Source organism: Typopeltis vanoorti, chromosome 2, assembly GCF_054136105.1.
Source record: "Typopeltis vanoorti isolate ZY-2024b chromosome 2, IOZ_Tvanoo_1.0, whole genome shotgun sequence".
Classification (NCBI taxonomy): Eukaryota; Metazoa; Arthropoda; class Arachnida; order Uropygi; family Thelyphonidae; genus Typopeltis; species Typopeltis vanoorti.
The window spans coordinates 40,769,320-40,792,425 of record NC_143550.1 but is presented as its reverse complement, the minus strand read 5'-3'; the positions used below and the strand labels follow the sequence as shown (position 1 = coordinate 40,792,425).

The 23,106-nt window shown below is 36.3% G+C and overlaps 1 protein-coding gene across 5 annotated transcripts in view; it reads right to left on the bottom strand.

The window, feature by feature from the left end:
- Window positions 1–22,799, bottom strand: part of LOC150108954 (uncharacterized) — a 243,700-nt gene extending 220,901 nt beyond the window's left edge. For all 5 annotated transcript variants that reach the window (XM_090404513.1, XM_090404522.1, XM_090404504.1 and 2 more), the window contains exon 1: window positions 22,542–22,799. The gene's annotated coding sequence lies outside the window, so the exon portion shown is untranslated. The remainder of the gene's footprint in view (window positions 1–22,541) is intronic.
- Window positions 22,800–23,106: the final 307 nt, after the last annotated feature.

Sequence of the window (23,106 nt, the reverse complement as noted above, 5' to 3'; positions counted from 1 at the left end):
ATAGAATAAAGACCTTTCGTGTACCCTGGGATTGGGGGGGGGGAGTACATGTACCACACTTTTGGAAAACTCTGAACTATTGAGAATTTCCATCATATTAAGGAGGAAGGTGACAAGATACCGATAAGACTGCATTTGGATTACTATGTGCAGATCAGATGATTATTATCTGAGATCTCCAGGGAGTCAATAACTCATCAAGGGAGGCTATACAAATCACCCAAACCAGCTGTTAAGCTCATTCACACTAAATGCACTCACTACCACCAGGTCTGTAGCAACAGCTACCATATATTTCATCTTGTTAGCCTCCATTTCACATCAGATAGCCTCAAATTGCTGCATGGGACATTATTACCATTATTGCTTTCATGTGTCTTTATCTTAACTGGACTCAAGTTGTCTGATATCATTAGAAGCACCCCCCTCCTCTCGCTTTTGTCATTCCTAAAAATACACCCTTTACACTGAACCCCAATTATCTGATTATGATAGCCAGGTTTCACTAATGCCAACAATCTTAGACCACAATGTATTCAATAGAGTAACAAACTTAACCCCTTTTTTTCTGATGCTCCTGGTATTTGCATATAGTTGATGGAAGTTCTTTCACTTGGCTATGCTACCAATTATATATTTGGTTTAATCCTTTATCCAAATGTAAGCAAACAAAGTTTGTGCCTGAAGTATTTTCAGGACTGGGGCAACTCGTAGTAAAGGTGGTATAAGTTCTGATCACTTGCCTTAGTATCTCATAATGCAAAGCACATCTCCTTGCAGACATGTATAATGCTATGCATTAAGGGAAGGGTCACTACCCAAGACCGGTTTCGACCTTTATTGAGGTCTCATCAGTGGGAGCCAGACCCAGAGGTGGTGATATATACTAAGGTGGAAGTAATGCAGAAGTCATATCACAATATACCAGTTGCCAAAAGGTGTCAACACCTTATTATTAAAATTCTCTGGATTAGAGATAGTTGAGGGAAATTTTTTCACTTGGAGATGTGCTTTGCATTATGGGATACTAAGGCAAGTGATCAGAACTTATACCACCTTTACGAGTTGTCCCAGTCCTGAAAATACTTCAGGCACAAACTTTGTTTGCTTACACTTGGATAAAGGATTAAACCAAATATATAACTGGTAGCACAGACAAGTCAAAAAACTTCCATCAACTATCTCTACTCCAGAGAATTTTAATAATAAGTGTTGACACCTTTTGGCAACTGGTATATGGTGATATGACTTCTGCATTACTTTCACCCTAGTATCACCACCTCTGGGTCGGGCTCCCACCGATGAGACCTCAATAAAGGTCGAAACCAGTCTGGGTAGTCAACCTTCCCTTAATGCATAGCATTATACATGTCTGCAAGGAGATGTGCTTTGCATTATGGGATACTAAGGCAAGTGATCAGAACTTATACCACCTTTACTACGAGTTGCCCCAGTCCTGAAAATACTTCAGGTGCAAACTTTGTTTGCTTACACTTGGATAAAGGATTAAACCAAATATATAATTTATTTGCATATAGACATAGCAAATTACCACCTGGCCTTGTAGAGCATTATCTTTTCCCTCCCCAGATATGTTCAAGAGGTCGAAACCTAAAGCGCACATTTCCACCCCTTTGCCAAATGCATAACCATGTTTAAAGCCATTTATTCTTTATCATGTTTGCATACCCTAGCTGAACTTTTGCACATTTTCCCATTTCCTCCCATGTTTAAGAGATAAAGTAATGCTGGAGTGTTGAGTATAAGGTTAGTAGAGCATAGTAGATAAAAGGAGGAAAGCCAATATGACAGACATAGCAGATTGATGTATGAATTACTACATAGTGCATCAAGTGAACAGAAAACAAAAGGTCATTCCTGAAAGCTGCATAGTGCTGTGAGGAAGGGAGTAAGAAGCAAATTCTTTGCATGGAAAGTGATGAGAGGATGAAATGCACTACTAAAGTAGATAAATGTAGTGACCATGAAAGAATCAAAGACAAAGTATGAGAGATACTGCTGTGAACAAGCTTCTCCACAATGATGTGACTTCATCAAGACAAAAGAACAGAAATGATGAAGATTATTATGCAGAGTATTTACTTACATACAATTAAATATAAAATTGTGTGTTAAAATTTAGCATAAAATGCTGGGTACATTTATTTCATTTTATTTATTTTTTACAAATATGCATAATAATGACATATAATGTTAGCAAATGCAGTTAATACTCATCATCATCCTTTCAGGGATTTAGGCCTAATGTCCTGTTCCAGTCTCATTCCATCTTTTCCTTGGTCATCTCCAACTTCTATATCATCCAATGGGTAGTATCTGAGTATTTTTGGGTAATCTTGAACTGTATATTCTTTCAATGTGTTCAATCCACTTCTTTTGGTATTCATGTACTCTGTCTAATACTCAATCTATTTTTAGGTTATGTATTTCTATGCTGCTGCATCTTTTCTTTTCTTTTTTTGTCTCAGAGAGTATAGCCTGTTGTACTCAGAGGAATTTCATTTCTCCAGTTTTTATTCTTTTTTCTTCTGCAGTTTTTATAGTACATAATTCACTTCCATACAGTACAGAAGGTCTTGCCAAAACTTTATAAATTCTTATTATTGTATGCTTTTAAACTTGGTTAGGTTTGAAAATATTATTAATAATTTCTGTTATCTTTAGAAATGTTTGAAATTTTGATGTCCATGTCAAGCTTCTTTTGTAATACAGCACATCCAAGGTATCTGAAACAATTTCAAAGCCAATGTTTGCTTATATGAATATGTTGGAGGGTGTGCTATTAAGATATACATTGCTTGCTAACTAGAAAAACAGTCTGTAACAGATGCTACATATTAAATTAATACAGTGATACTATTATGCAATTTTCAGATGATATATGCAAGTGCCAGATTTTTATTTTTTTCAAAATCAACATCCTTGAATTAGTACCATGTATTTTAATATCTGAATTGAGCAATTAAACATTTATAAGTATTATATATATTTTAAATTACTTGGATGTATATATAAAACAACTTTTTTAAAAAAATAAATAAATTTACCCAAAGAATAAGGTTGTTTTTGTGACATGTGACCAGTTAACAGCATGAGGCATTAATAATATCAGATGTTATGCATAAGACCACAAAGCACTGTTAGAGATGCATAGGACACTATGTGTTCTTCATATGGAAGTTCAACAGGTTTAGGATATAAAATTGTCTTGTCATCTGAATTAGTATAGTTTCTTACTTGTATGCTTACTAATTATCATCAGCCTACTGTGAAGTCAAAAGGCTCATTGCAAGAGGTCCCAAATGTCACACACAAAACTCAAAGCATGTTGCATATGTTTTCACAATCACCACATTCTTATGCAATGCATGGAGCCGATTTTATACTTTGTTGTTGCACATTTAAACTTGAAATATTCTACTCTACTTTGCCTGTCACATCTATATAACCAAACCAACAATACCACAAATAATGTTAAAAAAAATACAGCCACTTCTACACTGTACCCAACCTACTGCTTTCTCAGTACTCAGATAATGAGTACTGAGAAAGCAGTACTCATTATCTTTTAAATTAAAAGAAAGATTTTTTTTTTCATTATAACTCAATTATTCAATTGACAAATTTACACTGAAATAAATTACAAACTATAATCTCTCAGGTAATAATAATACATAATTATGAAAATTTTGCTACAGCCTGCAGTAGTAACAGTAGCTAGATGATATATAAACCTTGTATGATGTGGGTAAAATTGATGCTGTATCAAACACTGAAAGAATAACAAACATTAATAAAAGAAACCAATTACAAATATGTGAGTCATTTAATGAAGATCCCTAAAAATCTACAATGCTGAGTCCGATTCTGGAAGTGCAATTGTTGCAGTCAATATGACTTATTTTTCAACGAATTATAGTTAACATAAGCTATTATTATAGTGGACCCAGAAAAGGCAACATTCATGGTTTACAAAAAAATAAAATTCACGTACTTCAAAATGAACATCAGTATTAATTAGCTAAAAATAGGATGTGAAAATAATAGATATATAAAATCTGATGTGAAATAAAAACTACTGGCATTCCCTGCATGGGATTATGGATTCCCTTGCCCACTCCCCCCTCCCCCATGAATGGTAAATACTGCTGTTGAAAGATAATGCACTAAGAACAGGCAAGAAATATCAAGAGGAAGTTAAGAGATGTGAATGGAGAGATCAGGAGACCTGAAATAGAGGATCAGTGAAGAAGAAAATCAGAGCAACAGAAGTGCAAGGAAATTAAGATGAACGGGCAGGGAGTGGGGAGCAACAATCAAAAGAAGTTGGGCAAGTACAGAGGAAAGAAAAGACCAGAAGGGCAATAGCAAAGCAAGAAAGTTTGAAAGAAGAAATGAGAGATGGCTGCTACAGAAAAAAAAATAATGCTATTGTGAGACGAGTATATGGAGATTAATATTCAAGGAATGTAAGGACAGAATGCAAGAGAAGTGAAGAAGAGAGGATAGTAGTTTTACCATAATTATGAAGAAAAGTGAAATAGTAGTAAAAGTTATGAATTCGCTAAGGATTGTGAATTGGATAGTGAAAGATTTGAGGGCAGTGTCAGACTATGACAGAGGAGTATGAGGATCATGTGGGTGTGTACATGTTCCCTTATAGAAGAGCACACTTAAGGGGAAGAAAAAGCAGTGAATCACGTAATATCAAAAATATGGATTGACAGAGTCTGTTACAATTGCTTTGTCAGTATTGAAGGTGTGACAACTATTGCAAGCTATGCAGTTAGTATAGCCTTCCTGTGATATATTCATACTTCAAGGAGATGTCCATGCAATAATATATACACAAGTAGAGTGTGATGTGGGCAAATATCAGAATGGGGAACTGGACAATGAGACTTATTTGTGCCTATGACCCCACAGAAGGTTCTACTAAAGTAGAAGTGGAGGAATTTTTTGATGCTTTAGAGAAAGCAGCTGACACAATGAAAAAGGAAAAGTTGGTCCTTGTTGGGGACCTAAATAGTAGAGTAGGAGATAACTGTCAGACATACAGATTGACTTTTTGAAATCTGGAGAAAAGAGCAAAGCTAATAATAATGGCAAATACCTGTTGGATTTCTGCTCAGGACATGGACTGGTTATTACTAGCACAATGTTCCAACATATGAATATGCATAACGTCACATGAAGAGAAGAGGCAAGGAATAAGAAAAGTCTTATTGACTATGTTATTGTTGATAGTGATGTTTTCTGATGCAGGACACCAGAGTGTACAGAGGATTTGAAATTAGAAGTGATAACTATTTAGTCTTCAGCAGGATAAAACTGAATTCATATTGAAAAGAAGAACATATAAGAAAGTTTAGCAGCTCTCAGATATGAACTGTAGACTAAAATACACAAACATTATTCAAGAAAAAATGAAAGAGTTTGAGTAAAGAATCAAACCTTGGAGATTCAGTGGCAAGTCCTGAAGAAAACACTGATTGATTCAGCCAGAGAGGCATTGGTGAGGGGATAGAAAAATCAGACCTCCATGGTGGACACAGGAAGTTAAAGAGGCAGTGAAGGAAAAGAAGAAAGCATATCAAAAGTTCCTGTCAAATAAGTCAGCTTGTGCTCTTGGAAAATACAGAGACAAATGTAAGAAAACTAAATACTGTGTAAAACTAGCTAAACAAAAGTCATGGGAAGACTACTAAGAACATAGAAAATTAATATCAAGAAGGTGGCAAGATATTCTGTAGGTTGTTGAAGAAGCTCAGAAATGGAAGAAAGAGTGCTGTAAAAGGAATTAGAGATGATAAAGGTGACATGAAAACTGGAGAAAAAGATATCCTTGAAGTATGGAGTAATTACTTTGAAAAATTGCAAAATGGAACAAGCAGTGATGATTGGTAAAAAAACACTGACCAGACATGCCGTCAGGAATATATATCCAAACTTGAAGTAGAAAATTCTATCAAATGCCTGAAATGTGGAAAGGAGTAGATAATATTCCACCAGAAATGCTCAAGTATGGAGGTATAAAAGTCTTACAGTGGCTGTACTACATAGTTCAGATGGCCTGGACAGAGGGATGAATTCCATATGATTGGAGTAGAGCTCTCATAGTACTCATATACAAAACAGGAAATAAAACGGAATATGGAATTACAGAAGTATTTCCCTACTGAGTGTTCATGGTAAGATTTATACAAGTATACTTGAGAAACGGTTGAGAAGGATTGTGGAGGAGATGCCTTGGTGAAGAATAAGCTAGATTCAGGCCGAATAGAGGCTGTCAGGATCAGATCGTCACTTTATGACAAATAGTTGCAAAAATCATGGGAATATAACAAAGATCTGTATGAGCCTCCGTAACTCAGTCGGTATAGACAAAGCCCTTTGGTCGGAGTTTGAGTTCGAGTTCCGTCAATGACGTGAGGAACCTTTTCTGGTCTCTTTTGATTAAAGGTGAGTTAGTCGGTCTCATGTGAAGGTAGAGGGTTTTTTTCACCCGGAAACTTGGGTGACATGTCAAGAACCAAACAAGGTAGAATAAATGTATTTGGAACTAGAAAAATCAGCACAAGAGATATGATTAAAAATCAATCAACAAAAAACTAAAATAATGAATACTATCAGGCAGAATCAGTTAACTGAAACAAGTGCGAGATGGTGGAAATACACAATTGAATAAAGAGAGGTAATCAAACAAGCTTGCTTTGTCTCTCACTCTCATGTTATCAAAGAGATACTCATTGGAAGACTAAAGTAAAAATATATATAAATCAAAAATTTGTCTAGTTGTTACCTATAGATCGAAACCTGGATATTTATTGCAAGAGTGGAGAATTTGATTTCAGTCTTTAAAAGGAAGATTTTTAGAAAGAGATTTGGACCAGTGAATCAATGGTCTCTGGATATTCAGATACAACCATGAATTATATAAATTTTATAAAGAACCCACAATATCCAGTGTAATCAAGTTTAAAAAGTTGCAGTGGGCAGGGCATGTTTTTTCGTATTGAAAACTATTGTTTTCCATATGAAAAGAATCAATAGGAAAGATTAGCAAAACAAGTGTTCTCTGCCAGGTTGGCAGGAAAACGACCCAGAGGAAGACCAAGATATAGGTGGATTGATACGGTACAAAGTGCCTTAGATGATAGAAATATAAGATCTGATAATGTTGGAGTCTTGACAAGTAACAGACTGATTTGGAGGAAAATTGTAGATAGGAAGTTAGTAATGATGTAATTTTTTCATGTAGTACTGTCATATCCTGTACACCCCTTGAGGGTGCATGGCAGGAATTTGATGATGATGATGATGATGATGAAGAATCAATAGTAAAATTACTGGTAAAAGACCAGTAATTTTATCAGAAAATAGTGAAACAGTTTAAATATTTAGGAGTGATGATCACTAGCCAACCAAATGAGATGGTGGAAATACACAATTGAATAAAGAGAGGTAATCAAACAAGCTTGCTTTGTCTCTCACTCTCATGTTATCAAAGAGATACTCATTGGAAGACTAAAGTAAAAATATATATAAATCGAAAATTTGTCTAGTTGTTACCTATAGATCGAAACCTGGATATTTATTGTAAGAGTGGAGAATTTGATTTCAATCTTTAAAAGGAGGTTATTTAGAAAGAGATTTGGAAAAGTGAATCATAATGGTCTCTGGAGATTCAGATACAACCATGAATTATATAAATTTTATAAAGAACCCACAATATCCAGTGTAATCAAGTTTAAAAAGTTGCAGTGGGCAGGGCATGTTTTTTCATATGGAAAACTATTGTTTTCCATATGAAAAGAATCAATCAATAGTAAAATTACTGGTAAAAGACCAAAAGGAAAACCTAGAACAAGATTAGACACTATTAGTCAAGATTGTAAATCATATTACAGTGTCCAAACTGGAGAAATAAATTATAGGTATTATATCTGGGAAAATTCCCATGTTACTCCTCTAAGCAAATATTATTTTTATGGCTATTTAGCCTATTTTTGTTTAGGAGTGCCCCTTTTATATAATATCATTGGCTTTTTACTCAAATTTTAGGGCATTACTGATGTTTTATATAGACAGATATATATGAAGAATATATAGGAGGAATAATTCGGACATAACTTTGTAGGATGTTGCTGGCTGTCTTCTTATTCAGCGGCATCCTAATATGTGGCGATATACATTCATCTGATGTTAAAGGAAGGAGCATGATTGAAAGAATGGGGGGGTGGAAAATGTAGGAGTAGAGAGAGATGTGGGAGAATTATTGGTGAGACAAGGGATATGTGAACTTTTGGAAAAACCCAGATTTTTTTTATATTATTAAAGGTGGGCAGAGAATACTTTGGGTGGGGAGTGAAAATAGAAATTTTTGGGGAACAGGAAAGATATGATGGAGATAAAATCAGGGATGGGAGTAACAGGGTGTGAGCCATTTTGACAGTGTGTCTGTCGTCTTCAAAGCTCATGGGGGAGAAGTAAAGTTTTGGACAGACGTGGTTGGTGGCAACAAATCCAGGAAACCAAGGCTTGGACTGTAGAGCCACAAGAAGAAGGGTTGCATCTGATGAAAGAAGAAAGCTTTATGCAAGAGACAATGTGCCATTCTGTGAACAAGTAAATCAGAGAAACTAGAATTCCTAAGGTAGAAAGAAGGTTATATGGTATATTACAGGATATAATGAAGATTATTCAGCAATAACAGACAGAAATATTGGCAATGCACTGCTTTCTTGATACAAATGCAAGAAGTATAAGGCATGAGGGAAAAGAGCCCATTACCATGAGATATTCATTCTATCTAAAAGTTATTGATATCAGTGAAACACAGCTGATGAAAGAGGTCTTGAAAGGAACAAAGCTGAATATTGTGTATTTTGGGAATACAGAAGGGAGACAACAGATACTGAGAGGAGACCTCCACATAGCCTTTAAAGTAATGCGGAGAACCGACCAGGGCTTCTGACCTAATGTCCAATCCTCACCTTCTCGTGGTGCACCCTGTTGGGTATCTACTTTGATACTGAACGAACGAGGATGGGCTGGCAATTTGGGATTTAGCCGACCAAATTGTATTCTTATTGGTTAAACCAAAATAAAAAATGATGGTACAACATGACAAAATTTCATGCCAGCTGGGACGTCGCCCGGTTAAACAAGGCCCCCGTTGTTTTACCCAGGGAACCAGGGCGAACAGCGAAAAGTCAGCTACTGGAACAAATCTGAAAACAAACCCCAACTCAACATCACCAGAGTTAAAGATCGGTACTATCAACATAAGAAGCCTGAATGGCAAAGAAATGGAGCTAGCTGAGGAATTAGATAAGTACCAGATCGACATAATAGGGTTGACTGAAACAAAAAAGACCAAAACTGGTGAGATCTTTCTGAGCAATAAATACAAAATGTTATATTCAGGCAATGACAATCAAGGAAAAGAAGGAGTAGCCATAGTATTCAACACAAAATACGAGGCTAAACTTCTTGAATGGCAGTCAGTCTCAAGTACAGTAATGTGGGCAAATATGAGACTGGGGAACTGGACAATGAGACTTATTTGTGCCTATGGTCCCACAGAAGGTTCTACTAAGGTAGAAGTGGAGGAATTTTTTGAGGCTTTAGAAAAAGCAACTGACACAATGAAAAAGGAAAAGTTGGTCCTTGTTGGGGATCTAAATAGTAGAGTAGGAAATGATTGTGAGACATACAAAAATATTTTGGGAAAATTTGGAGGAAAGAGCAAAGCTAATAATAATGGCAAATATCTGTTGGATTTCTGCTCAGGACATGGACTGGTTATTAATAACACCATGTTCCAACATAAAAATGTGCACAAATTCACATGGAGAGAAGAGGCTAGGAATAAGAAAAGTCTCATTGACTATGTTATTGTTGATAGTGATGTTTTCTCCCTGGTGCAGGACACCAGAGTGTACAGAGGTTTTGAAATTGGAAGTGATCACTATTTAGTCTTGAGCAGGATAAAATTGATTTCATATTGAAAAGAATAACATGTAAGAAAGTTTTAAAGCGAATAAAAGTTGAGCAGCTCTCAGATGTGAACTGTAGACTAAAATACAGAAATATTATTGAAAAGAAAATGAAAGAGTTTGAGAACAGGAATCAAACCTTGGAGATTCAGTGGCAAACTCTGAAGGAAACATTGATTGATTCTGCCAGAGAGGCATGTGGTGAGGTTGTGTGCAAGGATAAAAAAATCAGAACTCCCTGGTGGACACAGGAAGTCAAAGAGGCAGTGAGGGAAAAGAAGAAAGCATATCAAAAGTTCCTGGCAAATAAGTCAGCTTTTACTCTTACAGAATACAGAGACAAATGTAAGAAAGCTAAACAGTGTGTAAAACTAGCTAAACAAAAGTCATGGGAGGACTTTGGCAAGAATATAGAAAATAAATATCAAGAAGGTGGCAAAATATTCTGGAGGTTGTTGAAGAAGCTTAGGAATGGAGGAAAGAGTGCTGTAAAAGGAATTAGAGATGATAAAGGTGAAATGAAAACAGGAGAAAAAGATATCCTTGAAGTATGGAGTAATTACTTTGAAAAACTGCTAAATGAAACAAGCAGTGATGACAGCACAGTGGTAAAAAACACTGACCAGGCATGCAGTCAGGAATACATATCCATACTTGAAGTAGAAAAAGCCATCAAAGGCTTGAAATGTGGAAAGGCAGCAGGAGTAGATGATATTCGACCAGAAATGCTGAAATATGGTGGTATAAGAGTCTTACAGAGGGACGAATTCCCGATGATTGGAGTAGAGCTCTCATAGTACCCCTATATAAAAAGGGAAATAAAACTGAATGTGAGAATTACAGAGGTATTTCCCTACTGAGTGTTCCTGGCAAGATCTATGCAAGTATACTTGAGAAACGGTTGAGAAGAATTGTGGAAGAAAAGCTTGGTGAAGAACAAGCTGGATTCAGGCCAAATAGAGGCTGTCAGGATCAGATCTTCACTTTACGACAAATAGTCGAGAAAGCATGGGAATATAACAAAGATCTGTATTAAAGTTTTGTCGATTTGGAAAAGGCATATGACAAGGTGCCAAGAGAGAAGCTATTCAATACGCTGCAGTTATATGGTGTCAATGGGGCATTATATCAAGCAATACTTAGTCTTTATTTGAGTTGTGAGTCAGCAGTTAGAATTGAAGGAAGTACAGGAAGATGGTTTAATGTTAAATCTGGTGTGAGACACCAGATTTAACATTATCCCCTCTGTTATTCATTATCTATATGGATCACATTATGAAGGAATGTGGTATTAAACCTGATATCAAAATTGGAGATGTTAATGTCAGCTCTTTGCTTTATGCGGATGATGTTATACTTCTAAATAAATCCGCTACAAGTCTGCAAGATTCTCTGACTAAATTGAATAGCTGTTGTAATAGATATGGTATGAAGGTCAGCAATAAAAAGACAAAGACAATGAAAATAGGCAGAATCATTGAAAACGTCAACTGTGTTGTGAATGGAGAACCTGTGGAACAAGTAAAACATTTCAGCTACTTAGGCACAATTTTTACTGAAGATGGTAAACTAAATATAGAAATAGACAACAGAATCAGCAAAGCTGGTATCGTGGGAAGTCAACTGAATAAATTCATATGGAATAAGAAAGAAATTAGTCGGAACACTAAATTAGCTGTATACAAGACTGTGTTCAAACCAATTTTAACTTATGGATCTGAGAGCTGGGTCAGAAGTAAAACACTTGACCAAAGACTAGAGACCGCAGATATGAGAGTCCTGAGAAAGATTCGAGGCGTGAACAGATGGCATCAATGGCAATATCATATTAAAAATGAGGATATTAGGAAAGAACTTGACATTGTCAGCATCCAGGAATGCGTTAGCAGAGCTAATCTCAGATGGTATGGTCACTTAAATAGAATGGGAGAGGAAAGATTAGCAAAACAAGTGTTCTCTGCCAGGTTGGCAGGAAAACGACCCAGAGGAAGACCAAGATATAGGTGGATTGATACGGTACAAAGTACCTTAGACGATAATATAAGATCTGATAATGTTGGAGTCTTGACAAGTAACAGACTGATTTGGAGGAAAATTGTAGATAGGAAGTTAGTAATGATGTAATTTTTTCATGTAGTACTCTCATATCCTGTACACCCCTTGAGGGTACATGGCAGGAATTTGATGATGATGAGAAGGGAAAAAATAGAATGGGAAAGTGTTATAAGGATAGATGAGTTGTGTCCATTCAAAGTTGGGAACAGAAAGGAAACAGTGTGCAGCTTTGTAGGGTATAAAGAAAAAAGACAGCATTTTCAGTTGGATCCTACTATATGCTTGTGACTGCAGGTGACAAGCGAGAAATGTTTAGGTAAATTAGCTTAGCAAGTGCAAAGTGAGATCATTATGGGAAATTTCAACTATGATAATACAGACCGGAAAGGAGGAAAACACCATATGATACGAAAAAAACAATTACTGGAATCTTGAGGGCAGTATTGGAGAAATTAAGTAAACCGAGTGTTACCAAAGCACAGGATTTGATAACATATGTTCGAAAGGAAAATTCAAGTAAGTTAAATGTGCCATTCATATGTTAATTTAATAGCAAGGGTCCTAGAAAAGTCAAGATTCCAAAACAGCAAAATATGGAAAGGAAAAATTGCTGAGTTGATGAACCTAGGATCTCCAAAATTAGGCTGATATCAGCAGGATTTTTCAAGGGTCAGATTTTAGCAATTTATTTACATGTTAGTTATTTACATGTTATTTACAGGTGAGTTAGCCGATCTCAGACAGAGGTAGCAGGTTTTTTCCTCCCAGAAACTCGGGTTTTTCATCCCGATATAGACAAATCAGCCCTTCAGAACACACGCAATTTACAGACATAGAATACCAGTTGTGGTGGTGGGCGGTAGATGGCATTGATTCGTAGTAGAGGTTCGGTGTAGTGGTTGAGACAGTTGTAGGTGTCCTCCTGCGATGAGTCTTCGGACTCCTTGGAGGTGTCAGGAATAATAATAATAATGTTATGACAGATGAACCAAACAAAGGAGAACACATAGTGGCAAATCTCCTAGAATTTGCAAAGAGCCTTTGATAGATCATCGCACAACAAGCTACTATTCAAATAGAGTGAATGAGAGTGGATAACAGATTAGTGAGTTGGATAAGACTGACGAATAACAGTATAATGTGTATAAAGCATTGTCCCAGTAAGATGGTCACTAAATGTCAGTCACAGACCCTTGTATCACTTGTGATGTAGCACAAAGGCCTGTTTTTGTTCATTATTGTTTACTTATGTGTTAGTGATACTAGGAAAAGTTTTCTAAATGTGGACGGGCAGTTGGCAAACAATGTAAAGTTGAAGAGGGTTATGAAAAAGCAAAAACTAATGTTGTGGTTAGCTAGATGGCTGATCCACTTGTCTCCCAAATGATTTCTGTGCTTTCCAATGGATAAGTAAGGAAAGGAAAAGGTGGGATATTGAGTGTTTATTAGTGGGATATATGGAAGGTATAAGGTGTTGAAGAACTTATGAGTAATGGCAGACAAACACTTGAAATTTAGAGGCCACATTACAGGAAATAAAATTTGGTATGAAACCACCATTCTGCTTACTGGGGACTTGAAATCTTGACAAAGTTCCATGTTTGTTCTCTGCATCAGAGTTCCCATAGTTAACTAATCCTTAGCTCATTCACTCTATGCAACTTTTGTAAATTGCATGCAACCTCCTGAACTAGAAATCACATTAAAAATATAATAAACAAAAACATAAAGGCTGTATATCACATTTGTGGATATCCAAACCTGACCTGCTTTTGAATGATACTAGTAAAAAATGCATACTATATGCAAATTATAATCATTTTAATCCTTTATCCAAGCAAAAGCATAGTTTGCTGAGGTAACTTCATGAAGTGTACTTGTATACTGAAGCTGTTAACTTCACAACAATTGCCTCAGTAACCCATAATGCAAAAACTTTATGGGAAATCAATGCAGAAATTATATATTTTCCATATATAAGTAGTAAAATAATGTATTACCATATTATTAACATACTCTGGATCAGAAATATTTGTAAAAAGTTGTAGTAATGGAAATAGCAGCAACAGCCACTGTACATGAATGTCAAACTACACCCTGATGAAGGAATGTATGATTCCTCCAACCACAAGGATGGTACTCAAGTCTTTCTGATATTCTGTACCACATACAATCTGATATTCTGTACCACAGAATATGAAATTTAGAAACTTCTCTTTCTGTCATTCTGTGGTTAAAGGTTTCCATAACACTATAACATTCATCTGGTGTCTTTAATGTTTTTCAAGTGCTAAAAATTACCGTTCTTTCTACTTTTCCATGAAACTCAATTTTCTGTGGTCCAATTACTAAAACAGTGATGTAATCTTCCCAAATGACTAATGTCTACTACACCAACACTTCCCATTTAAAATTTACCAACCAAGTTGGAAGAGATGCAGAAGTATTAGCTGTAAGCTCTTATCTAATATGATTAACTTTCTAACCTAGTGAAAAAACCTTACAACTATAATCCAGATGGCAATACAATAATAATAAAGATGGAACAGTAGTCTCACCTGGTGGGAGACTATTGCTCCACTTATTGGAGGCCTGAAGTGATTTGAGAAAGTTCTGTGTCTGCTCTTTAAAGCAGGGTTTCCAGACCATGTAAAAAATAAATTAAAAATATAAAAAAAGTCCTTAGCCTACCCATGATCAAAATATGCCATAGGTTTCCAAATAACCTTTTGTGGATGGAAGCAACATAAAATCGCATTTGCTACTTTTAAATTATACTATGCAAATTAAATTTTAGTTTTAATCCTTTACCCAAGTGTGAGCAAACAAAGTTTAAGCATAAAGTATCTTCATGCCTAGGCCACTTGTATATTATTATTATTTTGGTAACCTCCATGGAGTCAAGCAACATATCTATCATAACGAACATCTTTATAGAACTTCCAGGAATGGCCTATCATTCATCCCATCTTAACATTCACTCTTTTTATAATTCCTTCTGTATTAATTTCACAAAATCCCTTAGCTTAAAGATCTCTATCTTATCTTTTCTTTTCCTCCTATCCACCAGCTTCTGTAATCCACATTCCCTCAAATGCTCTTCATAACCAATACTCCAGAGTCTTTAACACGTTGGTCATTTGTCCTTGGACCTGTTCTAGTGTTTCCATCACAATGAAAACTAAGTGAAAACTACCAATTCCGAGTATAATAGTCTATATAAGCATAGAGGCACCACCACCACCTCCTTATCATACAAGTCTATGTACTTTTTATCATAACAACAATACAATGTGCAGTCTTTGCAACACTTGTGATGTGCCATCAGAATTTCAATCCACTGTCTACCATCACTCCAAGATCCTGAATCTCATTCACTTCCTGAAGTACAGCTCCATCATTACAGTATGAAACCTTATATCTCTATATCCCAAAGTGTAATGCAACCTTGCCTTTATTAATATTAAAACTACAACTTCACTTATTTGTCCAAGCTAAAAGTCTATTATTATTATTATTTGACACCTCCAGGGAGTCCAAGGACTCATCCTCATATTCAAATCTTCCTGTAGAGAATTAACATCACACTACTCCTGATATTGCTACCTAACTTTGAATTATCAAGCAAACATTTGAAGATCCTCAGTCAATCCACATGAAATATTAACAAATAAGTTAAAGGGCCCAAGGGCCTTGAGGCATGCCACTAGTCTCCTTACTTTTCTGAAACACTGCTCCATCATACACAACTTGCTGTTATCTTTCAATTCAAATACAACTTTCAATCCATCTATCCAATCCACTATCTAATCAAATTTTCTGCACCTTATACACCAATCTGCCATGTGGTAATCTGTCAAATGCTTTTACAAAGTCAAAGAAAATCACTGTATGTGAATCTCCCTTATCCAAAACACTAGTCATCACCTTATCAATAAAATGGAAGCAGATTGCTAAAGCAAGACATGCCCTTCACAAACCCATGCTGACCATCATAGAGAATTTTATGTTCATCAACCCAATCCTGTATTCTATTTCTAACAATTTTTCCAACATGTGGAGACAAATAACTATATGAAATTGTTCTAGTATCCCATAATGTGCAGCACATTTCCTTTCAGATGTATATTGCTATGCATTATGAAGAAGAATTACTAGCCAGAATGATTGCAACTTTCACTATGGTTGGAGCTGGATCCTTGGAGCTCTCACTGATGAAACCTCAATACAGATCACAATAAGTGTGGTTAGTGACTCTTCCCATAATCCACAGCAATATGTCTGAAAGCAATGCATTATGGGATACAAGACTATATGATGTGACATCTGCTTCCATATACAGGTAGTCCAATGGTGATGACACTTCACATGCAAACTTTGCAAATGCTTAGGTAAACAATTAATGATTGGAATGAATTACCATCGGATGTTGTGTGCAAGCAGCGTGAATAAATTCAAGAACAAGTATGATACCTGGTGCACGTAGTATGTGGCCTCCCTCGATAAGTCCCTAACTCCCTGGAAGTCTCCTTTTAATAATAATAAATATAATTTATTTCTAGTATAATTTACTTATCAACAAATGAAAAAACTTTCTACAACTATCTCTAATCCAAAAAGTATTTTTGCTGCTTAATATGACAATCTGACTTCTGCCCCAGTGATAAGATCTCAAATCAGAAAATAGTTCAGGTGGTGACCTTTCCCATACTGCAAGGTAACATACATGTCTAAATGAAAATGCACTGTGCATTAAGGGTAATGCAACAACCTGAAGTCAACTGTTTCTATATGCAAGTAACCTAGTTGTGAAGATATTTCATGTACAAACTTCTGTGAGCTGATGAGCAGATAAAGGATAAAAAACAATAATATAATTTCTTGTCAAGTATATTAAACTGTTGAAGAATGCAACCTTGGAAGAATTCCTGTTTCATTTCCAGCCTACAATGAAGCATGTATCCTTGAGAAATCCAAATCATGACACACAAAGCGGACTTCTTAGTCTCATTCTTTTCATGCCTAGATAACCAAGGCTCTTTATTATGATGAGCTTCAATACATGCCTTTGTCATCTTTCAAAGGTTGACATCAAAAGAATCCTGAAAAGACAGTTTATTAACAAGTCTTCTGGTTTCCCAATGGCCTAACTTCATATGTGTTTAAAACTTGTGACATACAATTAACACCCATCCCATATCATCCTTAGAATTTTTCATAAATGTCTGTGATTTATCCTACAGCATAGAAGCAAGCCTATATTCAGTCTATTCTAAAAATCAAGTAAAAGTCAGTTCATCAAACTTTCAATCCCACTGTCTTCACCCACTTCTCTCTAAACTAATATATGATCATTAACAACCAACTTCTTGATAACCTAAAGACCCACCAGTTGATTAATAACTATTAATATGAATTCTGCCTACCTAATTCTGCAGATCTCTTATCCTACATCACCTGATTATGCCCACATTCCACAGAAAGGCTGCTTTGGAGAAACCTCTACTTTGGTTGATATTTTTGGACATTTAATCAGGTCAGGGCACCATGGTCTGTTCAGCAAATTGCTGTTTGGCAAGCCTTAAACCACACTTGATACTCAATTTTTCTCTTGGTTGTTAAATGCATGTTGTGATGAATGCTTCTCTTCAGACTTTGCTAATGCAGAAATGCCTCTAAGGTGCTGTTTTATCACCCCCCCCCCCACTCCATTTCTGTAGTTCTGCTGATGATAGTGTACTCTGTTCCTCCTACTCATTAGACAAACCTTTTAATACACAGATATCCCAATTTACAATCAGTAACTTTAACACAGATCTCCACAACATTCATCAATCTTCTTCTTCTTCTTCTGCAGCTTCTCCCACTTAAGTGGGGTCACTGTTGATAATGAGTCTCCTCCACACCTTCCTGTCTTGGGCTGTCACCACATCCAAGTTCTTCATCCTCAAGTCCTCTTCTACCAGCTCCCTCCATCTCTTCTTTGGCCGCCCACGCTTCCGCCTTCCTTGCACATCCATCTGTATGACCCTTCTTCCCACATATTCGTCCTCCCTCCTCATCACATGACCAAACCATCTCAACCTTGCCTCCTGTATTTTCGCTCCTAAGTTCGTAACTTTCACTGTTCCCCTGACATAGTCATTTCTCAGACGATCCTTTCTGGTCACACAGCACATCCGCCTAAGCATTCTCATCTCTGCTACTTCCATCCTGCTGATGTTATTTCTCCTCAGGGTCACAGTTTCTATAGCATATGTCATAGCTGGCCTCACTACTGTCCTATAGATTTTGCCTTTCAGATTGGTCGGCACCCTCTTATCGCATAACACTCCAGCCATCTCCCTCCAGTTCCTCCAACCCGCTTGTATCCTGCATCCCACTTCCTTCTCAGTTCCTCCATCTTCTTCCACTGTTGAACCTAAGTATGTAAAGTCTCTCACCTTCCTGATGACATTTCCTTCCAGCTCCAGATCTATCTCCTGTCCGCCTCCCACTGTGCAACACATATACTCTGTCTTACTTCTGCTCAGTCTCATACCTCTCTCTTCCAGTACTTTTCTCCATCTTTCCAGTTTAGTTCCCGCTTCTTCTCGTGAATCTGCACACAGCAAGATGTCATCTGCATACAACATTGTCCAAGGCGCATCTTCTCTCACCTCCTCTGTTATCACCTCCATCACAATATTAAACAGAAACGGACTTAATGCTGACCCTTGATACAAGCCAACTGTTACTTGAAAACTTTCTGTCTGTCTCGGACAGGTCTGAACACTTGTCTTCACATTTCTGTACATTTCCCGCAACAACCTGACATATTTCTCCGGCACCTTCTTCTCCCTCAGACACCTCCAGACTTCTTGCCTTGGCACTCTATCATATGCTTTCTCCAGATCAATAAATACCAGATGTAGCTCCCTTTGTTTCTCTCGATACTTTTCCATCATCTGCCGTAACCCAAAGATAGCATCTGTTGTTGATCTACCAGGCATGAAGCCAAATTGTTCCTTTGCAATCTCCACCTCCTTCCTCAATCTACCAACAAGAACCCTTTCTAGGATTTTCATTGTGTGGGACATCAACTTTATTCCTCTGTAATTTTTACAGTCTTGTGCATCCCCTTTACCCTTGTAGATGGGGACAAGAGTACTCTCTCTCCATTCCTTGGGTATATTTTCCTGTTGGCAAACTTTCATGATCAGGTCCCACAGCAGGTCAATTCCCTCTTCCCCCCAGTGCCTTCCATGCCTCCACTGGAATTCTGTCGGAGCCCACCGATTTTCCATTCCACATCCTCTTCATGGCCTCCGTCACTTAAACTCTACTGATGTTCTGCACCATCCCCTCAGAAGGCTACCCATCTCTTCTGTGAGTCCTTGCATTTTCCTCATTCAAAAGTCCCTCAAAGTATATTTTCCATCTGTTTCTTATGTCCACCCCCCTCCATAATACTCTTCCTTCAGCGTCTTTGATCTGCCTCACATGTAAGATGTCCTTTGCTGCTTTATTTCTACATTTCGCTAGTTGGTAAATTTTTCTCTGTCCTTCCTTTGTTTCTAATCGATCATACAGATCTTGATATGCCATGGCCTTCGCATGTGCACAACTCTCTTGACCTTGCTTTCTCTCTCTGTACACCTCTCTGTCCTCTTCCACTCTTGACTCATCCCACTTCTGCTTTGCCTTCCTCTTAGCTGTCACTGCCACTTGTACATTATTATTCCACCACCAACCCTCCTTCTGCTCTCTAATCTTTCCAGATGTCTCACCAAGCACCTCGATTTCACAGCTCAGGATTACTTTTGAATTATGTTTCCACCAATCTTGTACACTTTCCAGTCCATTCGAAATCCTCTCTAACACCCTCACCCTAAAACGATTCCTCACACTCTCCTCTTTTAAGCAAAACCACTTAATTGTCTCCATCCAATGGCATCCAGAGGTTCTTATCTTCGATCTTATTTTAAAGTCTGCACACAGCAGTCGGTGTTGCTGTGCTACTTGATCATAACATTCCTCAATAGAATGAGGATATCATAGTCACCTAAATACTAAATATATACAGGTCTAACCTTTCTGGAAAAATACGCATTGCAGGGATAACTTCCTCAGTCTCTAAAAAATCAATTGAAGACTACCTTTTCTTCAGCTACCGACACTATACAAAAAAGTCTCCTAAAAATTCTTAATACTATCCAATTTTGCTTCTTGGATAATCAACAATCTGCTCACGTGGATCTGTTTCTCTCTATCTCTCTCTCATGCTAAAGAATGAACACATGTTCATTCTTTCTGTTCAGTGATGGATATCCCAATATTCTGTATTATCCACTGGTGAGCTGGGGGAAAAAAAATAATGTTTAGGTTCTGGTCATTTCCTCTCCAAAATCAAGTTTTAAAATCCCTCAGACTTCCATGGCAGTTTCCTCCATTTTGATGCTGAATTCTTTTTTTTTTTTTTTTGACACTTGAACTGCAAATGAATTTCAATGAGATTAGATGAAAAAATTTGCAAACAATACACAATTGTATTTTTAAATTCTACATTAACAAGAAACATCTAGAATTTCTTGTTCTTTTCAACTGACAGTGACTTGAAAATTAGCTTATTAAATAAAATATTATTATTATTATTACATGACAGCTCCAGGGAGTTGAAAGACTCATCGAGGGAGGGCACTTACTGTACAACTCTGTCTCCACCATTCAATCCACCAACTACAACAATGCCATCTCCTGCCCGCCAACACCACTGGCATTTTCACAGACAATCTTTTGGCTGGAGAGCAGATACGCTAACCACTCGGCCAACAAAGATATCTCTGATTACTTTCTGGACAAAATGATCAAAGAAGAATGAGAAAGGAAGTGAGTGCAAACAAATCAAAATTCAAAATATTGCCCCTCAAATTTCAGGCAAAATACCAAATGCTTTCTCAGTAAAGCATTCAATATTTTGAATGAAAGAAGAGAATGAGAAGCCAGACTTAAGAGGGAGATCTTCAACTGAGCCAAGACTTGGCTAAGACATTCTTCCCAATAAGAGCTACTTAGTATTTACACACACACACACATCCATTTTTAAAATCTGTGTTGGGAAATACTTGTAATATTAACTGATAACAGGATATTTTAACTGATCAAACATGTTCAATGGACCATGGTGCAAAAATTATAAATTTCTCAAAAACAAACCCTTATATTACTATTATTTTAACAAAAATCTTCATTTATAACTAATGTTAGTAAGAAGGGATAAAAAGACATACCTGTGTCACAAAAATGAACTTATCATAATGAAACAGAACATTTTTAAATAATTTATTTCTCCATTAAAATCTTCTTAAAAGAAAGACACATTGTAATCAACTTAATTCAGTGCATTTAATAAAGTTTACAAGTATAATAGCTATTAAAAATCTCTTGAGTTTCTCATCAAAACCCTGAATATCTTACAGAAGTTGGAAGATTGTTATAAAAAAAATTAAAAAAAAAGAAAAGAAACTTCATTATGAAAGTTCATGTTAATATCAAACTCATCATTTTGAAGGGGAAGAAAAAACAACCACAAAAAATTATATGATAAACTGTACTACACATTTTAATATAAAGAAATACAAATGAAAAATCCACAGCCATGAAATTAAACAATAGTTTGCATTTTGAAATTGAAATGACTTCTAGTGAGACTTTATATATTTAAACTGTTGTATCCAATATAACAATTATCTTTGTTTCAGAGAAATTAACACACTTTTGGAGAAAAAATTACTAATGGGAAGTGGAGGTCACATGCAAAGTATTTTTATGTGGCACTTATGTTAGAAATATTAAGAATATTTCTAACATAAGTGTTCACAGGCAAATCAAATCTGACTTGGAAGGTATCTGTTTTTTCTTAAAGAAAAATTATTTTAACTTTTTTTAAAATACACCAATATCAAATATTAAAAATAATTCAATAAAAACAGAGAATTCCAACATCAGTGATAAAGCATCTCTGTGGTATGGTTGTAGAGAAGATGCAACAGGCACTTTTCCATTAGAAAAGTCATGTGTGAATTTTGATGTTGTGCAGTTACAAAGCTTTCTTTAATTGACCATCAGCTAGTTTCGTGCAGACTGTACGATTTTTCTACCTGCATAAAATGAAATCTTTCGTAGAACAAAATTAACAGGCAAAATACATTTAATGAGTGCAGTGGATAAAATTTGCAATGCTATCAGCAGAGTATCCAATGCATGGTAGTGCATCACCTTCAGGTGGTAGTCCTTCAGGGGGGGGGGGGTCGGAAACCATTCTGTTACTATATTGTGTGTATCTTGCGGACGTATGTATTAACTTTAAAAATTGTAAGTTCAAACTTTAAAAATTGAAAACCAGCCATAACAAAATTTATCAGTACCTAAGGGTTTCATAAATTACACCTCGATAAACTGCATACCCATAACATGTATACAAACCTAAATTTGTAATCAACTCATCTTCTGGAATACCAGATACAAAAGCTACTCATCTTCCAAAGCAGAGAATTTCTGCATTAGTTAAGGCACGTACTGATTGACATTCATTGCTTTAAAATCATATACCCTGCAAATCGATACTTGATATAAATACAACGAATACTGCAGTTTTCAAGCACAACACCATATCAACACAAATAAATCACACAACCATAGCTTTGCCCTTGGAGTCTGCGTATGTGACAGCGCCACCCATATACTCGTCTTTGGCTTGCATAGCAAAATTCCCTTCGTAAGTACTCAATGGTCACCACTTCTAAGCAGCTAGTTACTAAATGCAGGTACAACTTGTTGGAGACGAGCCAGATAAATTCATACACTGGCACAAAGAGAGAGAGATCAAATCATTTGTCTAATAAAGCAACAAACGAGGAGAGATTGGTTACGAATACTGAAGATGCGAAATTTTCAACAACAATTGGATAGATCACATTAATTTTTATTAGAACATGTATTATATATTTAAATGTGTGCGTGCGTGTGTGTGTGTGTGTGTGTGTGTACA